This window comes from Bufo gargarizans, chromosome 6, assembly GCF_014858855.1.
Source record: "Bufo gargarizans isolate SCDJY-AF-19 chromosome 6, ASM1485885v1, whole genome shotgun sequence".
NCBI lineage: Eukaryota > Metazoa > Chordata > Amphibia > Anura > Bufonidae > Bufo > Bufo gargarizans.
Genome location: NC_058085.1, coordinates 235,376,294 through 235,394,961, shown reverse-complemented (window position 1 = coordinate 235,394,961; position 18,668 = coordinate 235,376,294).

Genomic DNA, 18,668 nt, shown 5'->3' with positions numbered 1-18,668 from the left:
TTGTTTTTAGCTCCATGTATCTCTACCCACAGTGACTCCACATGTTCATGTCCCTCATTTATATCTTCGCGGAGTGTGGGCTTTAGACCGGACTTTACATAGAGGCAGACCCCTCCCCCTCTCCGGTTTTGACGATCCTTTCTAAACAGACTGTAACCTTGTACATTAACCGCCCAGTCATAGCTATCATCCAGCCATGTCTCAGCTATTCCCACTATGTCATAGTTCTCCTCACACATCACTAATTCCAGTTCACCAGTTTTATTAGTCAGGCTTCTGGCATTAGTATACATACATTTGAGAGGTTTATGTATATTTTTTACCCTACACCTTTCCTTCTGAACTGTTCTAGTCCCTCCTTCCATTCCTCCCCCAGTCCCATTACTTTGCCCCCGGTCTCTATCTGCACTATCTTCCCGTCCTATAACGTAATTAACCTCCCCCCCAGTCCCTAGTTTAAACACTCCTCCAACCTTCTAGCCATCTTTCTCCCCAGCACAGCTGCCCCTTCCCCATTGAGGTGCAGCCCGTCCCTACGATAGAGCCTGTAGCCGATAGAAAAATCGGCCCAGTTCTCCAGGAACCCAAACCCCTCCTTCCTACACCAGTTCTTGAGCCACTTGTTAATCTCCATAATCTCCCGCTGCCTTTCTTGTGTGGCTCGTGGTACAGGCAGTATTTCGGAAAATACTACCTTTGAAGTCCTTGCCCTCAGCTTTTGACCTAAATCCCTGAAATCATTTTTAAGGACTCTCCACCTACCTCTAACTTTGTCATTGGTTCCGATATGGACCATGACCGCTGGATCTTCTCCAGCCCCTCCCAGTAATCTGTCAACCCGATCCGCAATGTGTCGAACTCTAGCGCCAGGAAGACAGCACACTGTTCGGCGATCACGGTCTTTGTGACAGATTTCCCTATCTGTTCCCCTAATAATGGAGTCGCCCACTACCAGCACCTGTCTGGCCTGCCCTGCTCTCCTGGTTCCCTGCTTACTGGAGCTGACATTCCCCTGACTGGCAGAGGAAGTGTCCGGCTGCAGTAGTGCCGTCCCCGGACTGACATCCCCCTCATCTGCCAAACGTGCAAACTTGTTGGGGTGTGTCAGATCAGGGCTAGCCTCCCTGGCACTCTTCCCTCTACCCCGCTTTCTAACTGTTACCCAGCTAGCTACCTCACTTTCCTCAGCCTCCTATCTGTCACCCTCCCCCTCATCTACCCCAAAGAGTGCTTGCTCGGTGAGAAGCAAACTCTTTTGCAAATTATCAATGCCTCTCAGTGTTGCAACTTGCCCGTTTAGAGACTCGATTTGCGATTCCAAACGGGTTATTTGCTCACATCTAGAACAAAGATATGCACCCTTGAACTCCTGTTCCAGGACTGTATACATCATGCAAGATGTGCACTGGACTGTGTTGTAAATTGTGCAACACATACTAAATGGGGATTACAACAGTAATAAAGTAAAACAGTATATATGATTCAGACCTAGACCCTGTCTGCTGTAGCCGAAGGGCTACGCAAAACCAAGCCAACAACACACAAGGAAATTATATCCAACCTTAGTTTCCAAACTCCTTTTCTTAAACTCCTTGTTTTTTTTACTCCACTTAATATGAAGCCCACTTAGTAGAGCAATCCCCAGGAAGAGCAGGCTCTACAGAGTTTTAGTGGGTTAATTTATAGCACCTGGTTGCCCAGGGCACTCCCCTTAATTAAGCAGAGAAAAAAAAAAAAAAAAAGGTTTAAATGGCAGTACTAGAATACCAACACTTAACTTTCAATGATCTCTGCTGCAATCCACACTCAGCCACCTGCAATCACTCCCACAAAACCACACAAAGCACTAGAACTCCTTGTTTTTTTAACTCCACTTAATAAGAAGCCACTTAGTAGAGCAAGCCCCAGGAAGAGCAGGCTCTACAGAGTTTTAGTGGGTTAATTTATAGCACCTGGTTGCCCAGGGCACTCCCCTTAATTAAGCAGAGAAAAAAAAAAAAAAAAAAAAGGTTTAAATGGCAGTACTAGAATACCAACACTTAACTTTCAATGATCTCTGCTGCAATCCACACTCAGCCACCTGCAATCACTCCCACAAAACCACACACAGCACTAGAACTCCTTGTTTTTTTAACTCCACTTAATAAGAAGCCACTTAGTAGAGCAAGCCCCAGGAAGAGCAGGCTCTACAGAGTTTTAGTGGGTTAATTTATAGCACCTGGTTGCCCAGGGCACTCCCCTTAATTAAGCAGAGAGAAAAAAAAAAAAAAAAAGGTTTAAATGGCAGTACTAGAATACCAACACTTAACTTTCAATGATCTCTGCTGCAATCCACACTCAGCCACCTGCAATCACTCCCACAAAACCACACACAGCACTAGAACTCCTTGTTTTTTTAACTCCACTTAATAAGAAGCCCACTTAGTAGAGCAAGCCCCAGGAAGAGCAGGCTCTACAGAGTTTTAGTGGGTTAATTTATAGCACCTGGTTGCCCAGGGCACTCCCCTTAATTAAGCAGAGAAAAAAAAAAAAAAAAAGGTTTAAATGGCAGTACTAGAATACCAACACTTAACTTTCAATGATCTCTGCTGCAATCCACACTCAGCCACCTGCAATCACTCCCACAAAACCACACACAGCACTAGAACTCCTTGTTTTTTTAACTCCACTTAATAAGAAGCCACTTAGTAGAGCAAGCCCCAGGAAGAGCAGGCTCTACAGAGTTTTAGTGGGTTAATTTATAGCACCTGGTTGCCCAGGGCACTCCCCTTAATTAAGCAGAGAAAAAAAAAAAAAAAAAGGTTTAAATGGCAGTACTAGAATACCAACACTTAACTTTCAATGATCTCTGCTGCAATCCACACTCAGCCACCTGCAATCACTCCCACAAAACCACACACAGCACTAGAACTCCTTGTTTTTTTAACTCCACTTAATAAGAAGCCCACTTAGTAGAGCAAGCCCCAGGAAGAGCAGGCTCTACAGAGTTTTAGTGGGTTAATTTATAGCACCTGGTTGCCCAGGGCACTCCCCTTAATTAAGCAGAGAAAAAAAAAAAAAAAAAAGGTTTAAATGGCAGTACTAGAATACCAACACTTAACTTTCAATGATCTCTGCTGCAATCCACACTCAGCCACCTGCAATCACTCCCACAAAACCACACACAGCACTAGAACTCCTTGTTTTTTTAACTCCACTTAATAAGAAGCCCACTTAGTAGAGCAAGCCCCAGGAAGAGCAGGCTCTACAGAGTTTTAGTGGGTTAATTTATAGCACCTGGTTGCCCAGGGCACTCCCCTTAATTAAGCAGAGAGAAAAAAAAAAAAAAAAAGGTTTAAATGGCAGTACTAGAATACCAACACTTAACTTTCAATGATCTCTGCTGCAATCCACACTCAGCCACCTGCAATCACTCCCACAAAACCACACACAGCACTAGAACTCCTTGTTTTTTTAACTCCACTTAATAAGAAGCCCACTTAGTAGAGCAAGCCCCAGGAAGAGCAGGCTCTACAGAGTTTTAGTGGGTTAATTTATAGCACCTGGTTGCCCAGGGCACTCCCCTTAATTAAGCAGAGAAAAAAAAAAAAAAAAAAAGGTTTAAATGGCAGTACTAGAATACCAACACTTAACTTTCAATGATCTCTGCTGCAATCCACACTCAGCCACCTGCAATCACTCCCACAAAACCACACACAGCACTAGAACTCCTTGTTTTTTTAACTCCACTTAATAAGAAGCCCACTTAGTAGAGCAAGCCCCAGGAAGAGCAGGCTCTACAGAGTTTTAGTGGGTTAATTTATAGCACCTGGTTGCCCAGGGCACTCCCCTTAATTAAGCAGAGAGAAAAAAAAAAAAAAAAAGGTTTAAATGGCAGTACTAGAATACCAACACTTAACTTTCAATGATCTCTGCTGCAATCCACACTCAGCCACCTGCAATCACTCCCACAAAACCACACACAGCACTAGAACTCCTTGTTTTTTTAACTCCACTTAATAAGAAGCCCACTTAGTAGAGCAAGCCCCAGGAAGAGCAGGCTCTACAGAGTTTTAGTGGGTTAATTTATAGCACCTGGTTGCCCAGGGCACTCCCCTTAATTAAGCAGAGAAAAAAAAAAAAAAAAAGGTTTAAATGGCAGTACTAGAATACCAACACTTAACTTTCAATGATCTCTGCTGCAATCCACACTCAGCCACCTGCAATCACTCCCACAAAACCACACACAGCACTAGAACTCCTTGTTTTTTTAACTCCACTTAATAAGAAGCCACTTAGTAGAGCAAGCCCCAGGAAGAGCAGGCTCTACAGAGTTTTAGTGGGTTAATTTATAGCACCTGGTTGCCCAGGGCACTCCCCTTAATTAAGCAGAGAAAAAAAAAAAAAAAAAGGTTTAAATGGCAGTACTAGAATACCAACACTTAACTTTCAATGATCTCTGCTGCAATCCACACTCAGCCACCTGCAATCACTCCCACAAAACCACACACAGCACTAGAACTCCTTGTTTTTTTAACTCCACTTAATAAGAAGCCCACTTAGTAGAGCAAGCCCCAGGAAGAGCAGGCTCTACAGAGTTTTAGTGGGTTAATTTATAGCACCTGGTTGCCCAGGGCACTCCCCTTAATTAAGCAGAGAAAAAAAAAAAAAAAAAGGTTTAAATGGCAGTACTAGAATACCAACACTTAACTTTCAATGATCTCTGCTGCAATCCACACTCAGCCACCTGCAATCACTCCCACAAAACCACACACAGCACTAGAACTCCTTGTTTTTTTTAACTCCACTTAATAAGAAGCCCACTTAGTAGAGCAAGCCCCAGGAAGAGCAGGCTCTACAGAGTTTTAGTGGGTTAATTTATAGCACCTGGTTGCCCAGGGCACTCCCCTTAATTAAGCAGAGAAAAAAAAAAAAAAAAAGGTTTAAATGGCAGTACTAGAATACCAACACTTAACTTTCAATGATCTCTGCTGCAATCCACACTCAGCCACCTGCAATCACTCCCACAAAACCACACACAGCACTAGAACTCCTTGTTTTTTTAACTCCACTTAATAAGAAGCCACTTAGTAGAGCAAGCCCCAGGAAGAGCAGGCTCTACAGAGTTTTAGTGGGTTAATTTATAGCACCTGGTTGCCCAGGGCACTCCCCTTAATTAAGCAGAGAAAAAAAAAAAAAAAAGGTTTAAATGGCAGTACTAGAATACCAACACTTAACTTTCAATGATCTCTGCTGCAATCCACACTCAGCCACCTGCAATCACTCCCACAAAACTACACACAGCACTAGAACTCCTTGTTTTTTTAACTCCACTTAATAAGAAGCCCACTTAGTAGAGCAAGCCCCAGGAAGAGCAGGCTCTACAGAGTTTTAGTGGGTTAATTTATAGCACCTGGTTGCCCAGGGCACTCCCCTTAATTAAGCAGAGAAAAAAAAAAAAAAAAAGTTTAACCCCTTAGGGACACAGCCTTTTTACACCTTAGGACCAGGCCATTTTTTGCAAATCTGACCAGTGTCACTTTAAGTGCTGATAACTTTAAAACGCTTTGACTTATCCAGGCCGTTCTGAGATTGTTTTTTCGTCACATATTGTACTTCATGACACTGGTAAAATGAAGTCAAAAAAATTATTTTTTTTGCACAAAATAATACCTAATTTACCAAAAAATTTCAAAAATTTGCAAATTTCTAAGTTTCAGTTTCTCTAATTCTGTAATACATAGTAATACCCCCAAAAATTGTGATGATTTTACATTCCCCATATGTCTACTTCATGTTTGTAGCATTTTGGGAATGATATTTATTTTTTGGGGATGTTACAAGGCTTAGAAGTTTAGAAGCAAATTTTGAAAATTTTCAGAAATCTTCAAAATCCCACTTTTTATGGACCAGTTCAGGTTTGAAGTCATATTGTGAGGCTTAGATAATAGAAACCTCCCAAAAATGACCCCATCTAAGAAACTACACCCCTCAAGGTATTCAAAACTGATTTTACATACATCGTTAACCTTTTAAGTGTTGCACAAGAGTTATTGGCAAATGGGGATGAAATTTGAGAATTTCATTTTTTTGTCTAATTTTCCATTTTAACCCATTTTTTCCACTAACAAAGCAAGGGTTAACAGCCAAACAAGACTGTATCTTTATTGCCCTGACTCTTCCGTTTACAGAAACACCCAATATGTGGCCGTAAACTACTGTACGGCCACACAGCGGGCGTAGAGTGAAAGGTGCGCCGTTTGGTTTTTGGAAGGCTGATTTTTATGGACTGGTTTATTTACACCATGTCCCATTTGAAGCCCCCTGATGCACCCCTAGAGTAGAAACTCCCTAAAAGTGACCCCATCTAAGAAACTACACCCCTCAAGGTATTCAAAACTGATTTTATATACGTCGTTAACCCTTTAGGTGTTGCACAAGAGTTATTGGCAAATGGGGATGAAATTTGAAAATGTCATTTTTTTGCCTTATTTTCCATTTTAACCCATTTTTTTCCACTAACAAAGCAAGGGTTAACAGCCAAACAAGACTGTATCTTTATTGCCCTGACTCTGCCGTTTACAGAAACACCCCATATGTGGCTGTAAACTACTGTACGGCCACACAGCGGGGTGTAGAGTGAAAGGTGCGCCGTTTGGTTTTTGGAAGCCAGATTTTGCTGGACTGTTTTTTTGACACCATGTCCCATTTGAAGCCCCCTGATGCACCCCTAGAGTAGAAACTCCATAAAAGTGACCCCATCTAAGAAACTACACCCCTCAAGGTATTCAAAACTGATTTTACATACATTTTTAACCCTTTAGGTGTTGCACAAGATTTAATGGAAAATAGAGATACAATTTCCAAATTTCACTTTTTGGGCAGATTTTCCATTTTAATATTTTTTTTCCAGTTACAAAGAAAGGGTTAACAGCCAAACAAAACTCATTATTCATGGCCATAATTCTGTAGTTTACAGAAACACCCCATATGTGGTCGTAAACTGCTGTATGGGCACACGGCAGGGCGCAGAAGGAAAGGAATGCCATACGGTTTTTGGAAGGCTGGATTTTGCTGGACTGTTTTTTTTTTACACCATGTCCCATTTGAAGCCCCCCTGATGCACCCCTAGAGTAGAAACTCCAAAAAAGTGACCCCATTTTAGAAACTACGGGATAGGGTGGCAGTTTTGTTGGTACTAGTTTAGGGTACATATGATTTTTGGTTGCTCTATATTACACTTTTTGTGCGGCAAGGTAACAAGAAATACCTTTTTGGCATAGTTTTTTTTTTTTTGTTATTTACAACATTCATCTGACAGGTTAGATCATGTGGTAATTTTATAGAGCAGGTTGTCACGGACGCGGCGATACATAATATGTATACAATTTTTTTTATTTATGTAAGTTTTACACAAGGATTTCATTTTTAAAACAAAAAAAGTTTTAGTGTCTCCATAGTCTAAGAGCCATAGTTGTTTCAGTTTTTGGGCGATTATCTTGAGTAGGGTCTCAATTTTTGCGGGATGAGATGACGGTTTGATTGGCACTATTTTGGGGTGCATATGATTTTTTGATCGCTTGCTATTGCACTTTTTGTGATGTAAGATGACAAAAAATTGCTTTTTTTACACCGTTTTTATTTTTATTTTTTTACGGTGGTCACCTGAGGAGTTAGGTCATGTGATATTTTTATAGAGCCGGTCCATACGGACGCGGCAATACCTAATATGTATACTTTTTTTTAATTTATGTAAGTTTTACACAATGATTTCATTTTTGAAACAAAAAAAATGATGTTTTAGTGTTTTCATAGTCTAAGAGCCATAGTTTTTTCAGTTTTTGGGCGATTATCTTAAGTAGGGTCTCATTTTTTGCGGGATGAGATGACGGTTTGATTGTTACAATTTTGGCGTACATGCGACTTTTTTGATCACTTTTATTACCTTTTTTTGGGAAGTAAGGTGGGCAAAATTTATATTTCATCATAGTTTTTAATTTTTTATTTTTATGGCGTTCACCGTTCGGGTAAAGTAACATGACCGTTTTATAGATCAGGTCGTTACGGACGCGGCGATACCAAACATGTGTAGGGAATTTAATTTTTTTCATTTTTAATCAGTGATAAATATGTTTTTTGATTTTTTACTTTTTTTTCACTTTTTTTTTTACCCAGACCCACTTGGTTCTTGAAGATCCAGTGGGTCTGATGTCTGCATAATACAGTACTGTACTCTATATAGGGTACTGCACTGTATTTTACTTACACTGAACAGATCTATGCTTTCAGCACAGATCTGTTCAGCACCATGGACAGCAGGACGCCTGAGCAGGCGTCCTGTTGCCATGGGAACCTTCCCCGTCTGCCACAACTTCGCAGACGGGGAAGGGTGAGGACTGGGGTGTCGGGGGGCTGTCTCCCTCTCCCATCGGGGGGCTGCAAAGGCACAGCAGCCCCCCGATCGGAGAGGGAGGGAGCTCCCTGCGCTGTTAACCTTTTCCATACAGCGGTCCGTACGGATCGCATCAACAATGTCAGCCGTTTATACCAGGATGCCAGCAATGTGCTGGCACCCTGGTATACCCACTGTACACCAACGATTACGCAATGGGAGGCGGGCGGGGGATCGCGATCCCGCCTGCCACACCGCCCGCACCCCTCCCCCTGCACCACCCGCCCACTAAATATCATTCAGGGGTGCAGGGGGAGGAAGAACATATATATTCTGGGCATTGTAAAGTTTCTGACCGCGGGGATCAGAAACGGCAAAAAGCGCATCAAACCGCAGGTCTGAATTGACCTGCGGTTTGTTGCGATCGCCGACATGGGGGGGTCACGGGACCCCCCCGCGCATTTAGCCTAGATGCCTGCTCAATGATTTGTGCAGGCACCTTGTTCCGATCACTGCCAGCCGGGCGGCAGTGATCGGAACAACACATGACGTACCGGTACGTCATGTGTCCTTAAGTACCAGGGCATCATGACGTACCGGTACGTCATGTGTCCTGAAGAGGTTAAATGGCAGTACTAGAATACCAACACTTAACTTTCAATGATCTCTGCTGCAATCCACACTCAGCCACCTGCAATCACTCCCACAAAACCACACACAGCACTAGAACTCCTTGTTTTTTTTAACTCCACTTAATAAGAAGCCCACTTAGTAGAGCAAGCCCCAGGAAGAGCAGGCTCTACAGAGTTTTAGTGGGTTAATTTATAGCACCTGGTTGCCCACGGCACTCCCCTTAATTAAGCAGAGAGAAAAAAAAAAAAAAAAAGGTTTAAATGGCAGTACTAGAATACCAACACTTAACTTTCAATGATCTCTGCTGCAATCCACACTCAGCCACCTGCAATCACTCCCACAAAACCACACACAGCACTAGAACTCCTTGTTTTTTTTAACTCCACTTAATAAGAAGCCCACTTAGTAGAGCAAGCCCCAGGAAGAGCAGGCTCTACAGAGTTTTAGTGGGTTAATTTATAGCACCTGGTTGCCCAGGGCACTCCCCTTAATTAAGCAGAGGAAAAAAAAAAAAAAAAAAAGGTTTAAATGGCAGTACTAGAATACCAACACTTAACTTTCAATGATCTCTGCTGCAATCCACACTCAGCCACCTGCAATCACTCCCACAAAACCACACACAGCACTAGAACTCCTTGTTTTTTTTTAACTCAATAAATACAAGAGAACCTGTTCCATTGGCAGCCATATATGCCCATGCCATGACACTACCACCACTATGCTTCCCTGATGAGGTGGTATGCTTAGGATCATGAGCAGTTCCTTTCCTTCTCCATACTCTTTTCTTCCCATTACTCTGGTATAAGTGGATCATGGTCCCATCTGTCCATAGGATGTTGTTCCAGAACTGTGAAGGCTTTTCTAGATGTCGTTTGGCAAACTCTAATCTGGTTTTCCTGTTTTTGAGGCTCACGAATGGTTTACATCTTGTGGTGAACCCTTTGTATTCACTCTGGTGAGGTCTTCTCTTGATTTTTGACTTTGACACACATACACCTACCTCCTGGAGAGTGTTCTTGATCTGGCCAACTGTTGTGAAGGGTGTTTTCTTCACCAGGGAAAAAAATCTTCAGACATCCACCACAGTTGTTTTCTGTGGTGTTCTGGGTCTTTTGATGTTGCTGAGCTCACCGGTGTGTTTCTTCTTTTGAAGAATGTTCCAAACAGTTGTTTTGGCCACACCTAATGTTTTTGCTATCTCTCTGATGGGCTTGTTTTGTTTTTTCAGCCTAATGATGGCTTGCTTTACTGATAGTGACAGCTGAGAAGCCAATTGTCCCATTACTTTTGGTCCCTTAACAAGTGGGAGGCACATATGAAAACTGTTGTAATTTCTACAGCGTTCACCTGATTTGGATGTAAATACCCTCAAATTAAAGTTGACAGTCTGCAGTTAAAGCGAATCTTGTTTGTTTCATTTCAAATCTTTTGTGGTGGTGTATAGAGCCAAAAATTTTACAATTGTGTCAATGTGCCAATATTTATGGACCTGACTGTGTACGTATATATATCGCCTCATTCACACGTCAGTGTTTTGGTCCGTAATTTCCATCAGTGATTGTGAGCCAAAACCAGGATTGGAGCCTCCACTGATATAAGGTATAAGGGAAAGATCTACACCTGATCTGTGCTTAGAGCCGCACCTGGTTTTGGCTCACAATCACTGATGGAAATCACTGACCAAATAGTGACATGTGAATGAGGCATAAGAAAGGAACCTAGGTGAAATGTAGACTCCTTCTACAACTTTCCCCCTGGTCCTGTCACAGTATGTTTAATAGTTAACTCTAGATCAGGGGTCGGCAACCTGCGGCACGCAGACCGCTTTCTGCTGGCACGCCAGCTGTCACCAAATGATGGCAAGACATTTCAGTCTTGTCACCATTTGTTGGATGCCCCTGAGCTGTACCTCTGAACATAAAAATCTTCAGATGAGTCATGAACTACGCATCTGCTAGGCCCACCTCGTGCTTCTTGTCCCGGACTCAACAGAGGAGCGATAGCAGAGAGTGGCACTCTGCTACGCTACTGGCTGGCCTCTACTGTTCCTCGCTGCTGTGTGTCTCCACCTCCTTAGGAATGCCAGAAATGCTGCCAGAGGTATTTACTTGTACTGAGAGTTTGTGTGTGAAAAGATTGGGGGTAGGGAGATGGGGAAACCAGCATGTGACCTGTTTGGGACTGGGGGCATGAATGTGAGCTTGGGGAGATGAGCATGTCACCAGATTGGGGATGAAGGGGGGGAGGTGAGCTTGGGAGATGGGGGAATGAGCATATGGCCAGATTTGCGGTGGGGGGGAAGAACGTGAGCTTGGGGAGATGGAGGAACAAGCATGTGACCAGATTGAGATGGGGGGGCAGGATTGTGAGTTTAGGGAGATGGGGGAATGAGCACTGTGACGAGATTGAGGGAGGTTGGTGAGTCTGAACAAGATTGCTGGGGGGATAGGGGAGGCTGGTTATGAAAGGAAATTACTGATTACTTTTGGGGGAAGGAGTGATGATCCTGAAAATTATTTCTGGTGGGAATGGGGAACAAGCTAACTGACTACTTTGGGGGTGCAGTGGGGATGGTCGGAATGTGATTAGTCTGTGGGGGGAGATCTAAGTGTGATTGGTGCAGCTCTGTGGGGGTCACCAATGTATGTTGGACAGTGGGGTGGGAGGGCAGCCCTCAGTCACTTAAATTAAGTGAGGGCTGCTCTTCCCCACTGTCAGGTTTGTGGGAGGGGGTGCCCATATACTGGTCCCTTAGGAGGATTCCGAGGAGTAGTGACAATCTTTACTATCTATTTTTCTGAAAAGTAAACTTCTTTAAGCCGTGCAGGTCAGGCAGTGTTGTTGACAATTTTGGGACATAGCTAGTAAATACCTGGTTTATGTCACATATTTGTGTTATATTACTTTCCCGTATGGCTCGGCACACCGAGGACTTCAGCTTTGATTTTTTTTTTTTTTATCGGCACTCCGTCCAAAAAAGGTTGCTGACCCCTGCTCTAGATCTATAACTGGAACTTTTTTTTTTTTTTTAAGTCGTACCAGTTGATGAATTTGACAAAAAAAATATGCCAATGTAGACTCAAGTTAAACTAACTTATTATTAACTAAATATTATCCTTGTGAAAAATTCCCCCTTAACCCCTTCCCAAGCTCTACACGTAAATTTATGTCAGCCTCTGGGTGTCTGCTGTTTTCTAATGTATGCGATCGACGATAACGTTGAACGCATACATTTAACCCCTCATATGCTGTGGTCAAATGTAACCATGGCATCTGGGAAGTTAAAGAGAGGAAGCGCACTACAGGCCATTCACCATCTCCCCCAGCAAAGGTCAGGGCAGCCTCTGTACTCAGGAGTGGTACAGGGCTGCCACACATTAGTTCCTCTGTGGCCCCTGCCTCTGGCAGGGCTCCATAGGAACTTAGTTAAATGCATTGGAGTCTATGAGAAAAAGCAATCTAATGATTGCTTGTTAAAGTTCCCTAGGAAAACTATTAAAAAGTGTAAAAAAATTAATATATTTTTAAAAATATATTAAAAAAATAAAAAAAATTCAACCCCCCCCCTTTCCGCAAAATTAAAATACTTAATTAAAAAAATTAACATAATGGGCATTGCCACATATGAAAACACCCGTACTAAACAGCAAAATACAGTCAAAATAGTTGATTCGCCGGTTCTCGTTGCAAAAAAAAAAAAGTCATACACACCTCAGAATGGTATCAATGACAAGTACAGATCTCTCTGCAAAAAAGTTATGGGGGTCAGAATATGGCAATGCAAAGAAAAAAAATTGCTTTTTCAAAAGTTTTTCTTTTTTTCAGTATTAAAACGCAAGAAAAACTTGTTTTAATTATACTGACCTGGAGAATAAAATTAACAGGTCAGTTTTACCACATAGGGAACGGTGTTATAAACCCTACAGAAATCCACCCTATTTGGGAGGTTTTTTTCCGCTTGAGAGGGCTGGGAGTAGAAAGGAAAGGGTTAAAGGATTTAACCAGGTTTACTATGGTTTTTAAAAGATATGCTCATGTAGTTGCTTACCTCATGTACACATTTCCCATAGTTTGTACGGCTGAAAAAAGACACAAGTCCATCAGGTTTAACAAGGGGACGCATCTTTTTTTTTTTTTTTATTGGACTCTCCTGACCCATTTTCACCATGTAAGTTTCCATCCTGTATGTAGCATTTTTCTTTTGCTCTATCCAACCAAAGCCACGATGCACTTCTCTCTCTGCCTCATTCCAGCACTTCCAATAACTAGCTGGAGGGAGGTTCTAGACTCTCCCCTACCACTGCTACTGTTTTGACATGCCCATAGACTTAAAGGGAACCTGAGTCCAGCGTGAAGGAGCCCAGTGCCTTAATCTCGCGATGCGCAAGCTAGCGCATGCACAGTGTCTTCATAGTGTTCCTTCCCTGTGCTGGCATCAGCCTCAGGGAAGGAACTGAGCATGCGCTAGCTCGCACATTGCGAGATTACGGCGCTCTAGCATTCTGACGTCGGGGAGCAAGGAGGAGATTCTGAGGTTGTGGGGCATTGCTGGGTTTCTTCATGCTGGACTCATCTCACGTACAGGACACATCTCAGGTTAATTTGCATATGGATCAAATCATTTTTTTTTTTACAAAATAAAAGCACACAAAGCTATGGGGACTGGGTATTGCGGATGTGCTAACGGCGATCTAGCGACCCATGTCCTCAGTTCCACACACAGGGGCGTACATACGGGGGTCGCAGTTGCGACCGGGCCCGGCACTCCAGGGGGCCGCCTGTGGACCCCTGGCCCCGCCCTGCAGTAGTGGGGGCTGAGAGTTGGGCAATAATCATAGCAAGGGTCATTGTTTCCTGATGCCTCCATTTAACCCCTTAGTGGAGGCGGCAGGGTTCGGTGTCCCCCCGTCACCTTTGCGCTTGTCTCTGTTTCCGGGAGGACAATGTTGACGAGCGAACGCACTAGGAAAGCAGCTTCAGAGGCGGAAGAGCCGGTTTCCCAATCATGGCCGTGTTGCTTGTATTGCTGCTGGCCGAGGTGGCACTTGCTTCTCGGGCTGACCGGGAGCCTGTGTACTGGGAATGTGTCTCAGCGTGCGACCAGAGGAACTGCACTGGGGCCGGACTGCAGGATTTCTGGGCTGAGCAGCCCCTGTACATGAGGATGACTGGTGAGAGGAGCATGAGTGACATCTCCAGGTGGGGAGGGGGCGGCGGCTGGGAAATGTCGTGCTGCCCAGTGAAGTGCAAGCCACAGACAGTGCCCCATTACACTGAAGGGGTAAAGTGCCAGCTGCAGTGTCCAACATAAGGGTCCATTCACACGTCCGTTTTTTCTTTCCTGATCTGTTCCGTTTTTTGCGGAACAGATCTGGACCCATTCATTTTTAATGGGTCCTGGAAAAAATCGGACAGCACAATGTGTGCTGTCCGTTTCCGTTGTTCTGTTCCGCATGTCCGTTTAAATATAAAACATGTCCTATTCTTTTCCGCAAAATTTGGATCCTGGTACAATACAAAGTCAATGGATCCGCAAAAAACGGAAGACATTCGGATGTCATTCCGTATGTCATCCGTTTTTTGCGGAATCCGTTCCTGGAAACACATAATTTTTATTTTTCAATTTTTTTTCAATGAATTCCAAACAACTTTATTTGATTATTGACATTTGTACATGTTTCCGTTTTCTGCGGATCTGCAAAAAACGGATGACATACGGAAACATTTTCAGGAACAACGGATCTGCAAAAAACGGACCGAAAATCGGGATATAGGAAAATACTGACGTGTGAATGTAGCCTAACACTGAGAGCTCAAGTTCCAGCCACATTGTCTCATACCACAATTATTGCCCCACAGAATAGAGCCACAATCACTTCCCCACATAACAGGTATAGTGCCAGCCACAGTCAGTGCCCAATATATTAGAAGTATAGTGCCAGCCACAGTCAGTGCCCCATATAATAGAAGTATAGTGCCAGCCACAGTCAGTGCCCCATATAATAGAAGTATAGTGCCAGCCACAGTCAGTGCCCCATATCATAGAGGTATAGTGCCAGCCACAGTCAGTGCCCTGTATAACAATGTGGGGTATAGTGCCAGCCACAGTCAGTGCCCTGTATAACAGTGAGCGGTATAGTGCAAGCCACAGTCACTGCCCTGTATAACAGTGAAAGGTATTAGTGCCAGCCACAGTCAGTGCCCTGTGTAACAGTGTGGGGTATAGGTGGGGTATAGTGCCAGCCACAGTATGGGAGGTACTGGTACTGTTGGGAGGCATGTTGGGTGAATGCCTGCAGCTCATATACTATGTTCAACGTGACTGTGCGTATGACTTTTTGATCGCTTTCTATTACACTATTTGTGATGTAAGGTGACAAAAAATTGCTTTTTTTTTACACCGTTTTTTTTATTTTATGGTGTTCATCTGAGGGGTTAGGTCATGTGATATTTTTATAGAGAAGGTTCTTACGGATGCGGCGATACCTAATATGTCTATTTTTTTTATTTATGTAAGTTTTACACAATTGATGTCATTTTTGAAACAAAAAAAAATCATGTTTTAGTGTCTCCATAGTTTTTTCAGTTTTTAGGTGATTATCTTAGGAAAGGTACAATTTTTGCGGGATGAGATGACAGTTTGGCACTATTTTGGGGTGCATATGACTTTTTGATCGCTTGCTATTACACTTTTTGTGATGTAAGGTGACAAAAAATAGCTTTTTTAACACGGGTTTTATTTTTTACGGTGTTCACCTGAGGGGTTAGGTAATGTGATATTTTTATAGAGCAGGTTATTACGGACGTAGCGATAACTAATATGTTTATTTTTTTTATTTACTTAAGTTTTACACAATAACAGCATTTTTAAAACCCCAAAAAATTATGTTTTAGTGTCTCCATATTCTGAGCCATATTTTTTTTATTTTTTGTCTTAGGTAAGGGCTCATTTTTTGCGGGATGAGGTGACAGTTAGATTGGTACTATTTTGGCGGGCATGTACTTTTAGTGATTGTAAGGTGACAAAAAAATTGTTTATTTAGCACAGTTTTTATTTTTACGGTGTACATCTGAGGGGTTAGGACATGTAATGTGCTTATAGAGCCGGTGAATACGGACGCAGCGATAGCCAATATGTCTACTTTTCTTTTTTTACTTTATTTGGGGAAAATTACATTGTTTTTTTGTACTTGAAACTTTAAAAAAAAATAAAAAAAAATTTTTTGGGGGGGGGGGGGGGGGGAACTATTTTTTCAACTTTGTCCCACTTTGGGACTTCAACTTTTGGAGGTCTGATCCCCTTTACAATGTATTCCAATACTTCTGCATTAGAATGCAGTGGCTGTATGAGTAATACAGTGTGTATTACTCATACATCTTCCTGCCTGTGAGATCCAGGGGGCTGCCATCGGGTCCCCGTCATAGCAGCACCGCTCCCCACTGCACATATAGGGTTAATGCGCCAGCATTGGCGATTTCACTGATGCTGGTGCATGCAGCAGGGGTCCGGCTATCAGTGACTGCTGGAGCCCTGCTGCAGATCGGGCAGGCGCAGTTGCTGCACCTGCCTGATCCCCATGAAGTACATGTACGTCACAGGTCTTTAAGTCCCGCAAAGAAATGACGTACATGTATGTCATTGGTCCTTAAGGGGTTTTCTCATCTCAGACAATGGGGGCATATTGCTAGGATATGCCCCCATTGTCTTATAGGTGCGGGTCCCACAGCTGGGACCCGCACCTATATCGAGAATGGAGCCCCAAAAGTGAAGGAGAGCACACTGCGCAGCCGCCCTCCATTCATTTCTATGGGGCCGCCGAAAATAGCCGAGCACTGGCTCAGCTATTGCCGTCTGCCCCATAGAAATTAATGGAAGCATAGGACACGCATGCATGGCACGCTCCTATTCACTTCTATGGGAGAGGCGGGGATTAGCGCTTGGTGGTGGGCGGGCCCCAGGAAATCTGGGTTCCTCCAGCCACAGCGCTCTCCACTCCGTTCTCGATATAGGTGCATCAATATAAAATATGGGACCCGCACCTATCAGACAATGGGGGCATATCCTAGCGATATGCCCCTATTGTCTAAGATGGGAATACCCCTTTAATTAATATAAAGGAATTTTGGAGCCATCCTCAGCAATGTATGAACATGGGACCAACAAAAATGACAATTTTTATCTTCTGGTATTAAAAATATTTATTATTATTACTATCCTTTGTATAGATCATCAGTATGTGATCAGTGGGGGTCTAACACCTGGGTCCCGGCTGTTTGAGATGGCACTGGTGCTCCTGTGAGCGCCATGGCCTTCTCCGTGCTTACCAAACGCAGTGCTGTACATAGTCGGACCCCCTTCGATCAGATACCAATGATCGATACAAAGGATAGGTAATCACTCATCAGTAAAAAACTTGGAAAACCCCTCTAAGCATCTGGCTTTTTGATCTGGTCTATATTTGTACTACTCATTTCTGTCACAGAACGACGATAATGACAGAAGTGCCATTTACGGCAAACAGATGCACAACGCCTGATGGGAACCAGTCACCAGGTTTCCATCACCGTGTCTGGCATTGTAAAATACTGCAGCATGTTATTTAGCCCTCCACAGCAGGTCTCTGAAGAGTTCCACTGACATTTTACTTCTAGTCTATGATCTTAGTTGAGCTCTGCAGACGCCAGCCTCCTCATCCCGCTCCGCAGAGACGCCAGCCTCCTCATCCCCCTCCGCAGAGACGCCAGCCTCCTCATCCCCCTCCGCAGAGACGCCAGCCTCCTCATCCCGCTCTGCAGAGACGCCAGCCTCCTCATCCCGCTCTGCAGAGACGCCAGCCTCCTCATCCCGCTCCGCAGAGACGCCAGCCTCCTCATCCCGCTCCGCAGAGACGCCAGCCTCCTCATCCCCCCCAGCCTCCTCATCCGCTCCGCAGACGCCAGCCTCCTCACCCCCCTCCGCAGAGACGCCAGCCTCCTCATCCCCCTCCGCAGAGACGCCAGCCTCCTCATCCCCCTCCGCAGAGACGCCAGCCTCCTCATCCCGCTCCGCAGAGACGCCAGCCTCCTCATCCGCTCCGCAGACGCCAGCCTCCTCACCCCCCTCCGCAGAGACGCTAGCCTCCTCATCCCCCTCCGCAGAGACGCCAGGCCTCCTCATCCCCCTCCGCAGAGACGCCAGCCTCCTCATCCCCCTCCGCAGAGACGCCAGCCTCCTCATCCGCTCCGCAGACGCCAGCCTCCTCACCCCCTCCGCAGAGACGCCAGCCTCCTCATCCCCCTCCGCAGAGACGCCAGCCTCCTCATCCCCCTCCGCAGAGACGCCAGCCTCCTCATCCCCCTCCGCAGAGACGCCAGCCTCCTCATCCCCCTCCGCAGAGACGCCAGCCTCCTCATCCCCCTCCGCAGAGACGCCAGCCTCCTCATCCCGCTCCGCAGACGCCAGCCTCCTCACCCCCCTCCGCAGAGACGCCAGCCTCCTCATCCCCTCCACAGACGCTCTCCCTGGAGTCACTGTGAGCACAAGTGGAAATGTCGCACTCCAACTCTGCCACCAGTTCCATAGTTCAAACTCCCGCTCTGTGAGGTGAGGCGATGGGCGGTCACATGGTACAAATGACGTCATTCAGGTCCTTGCTGGTGAGGGGCGTCATTTTCTTCTAGCCTT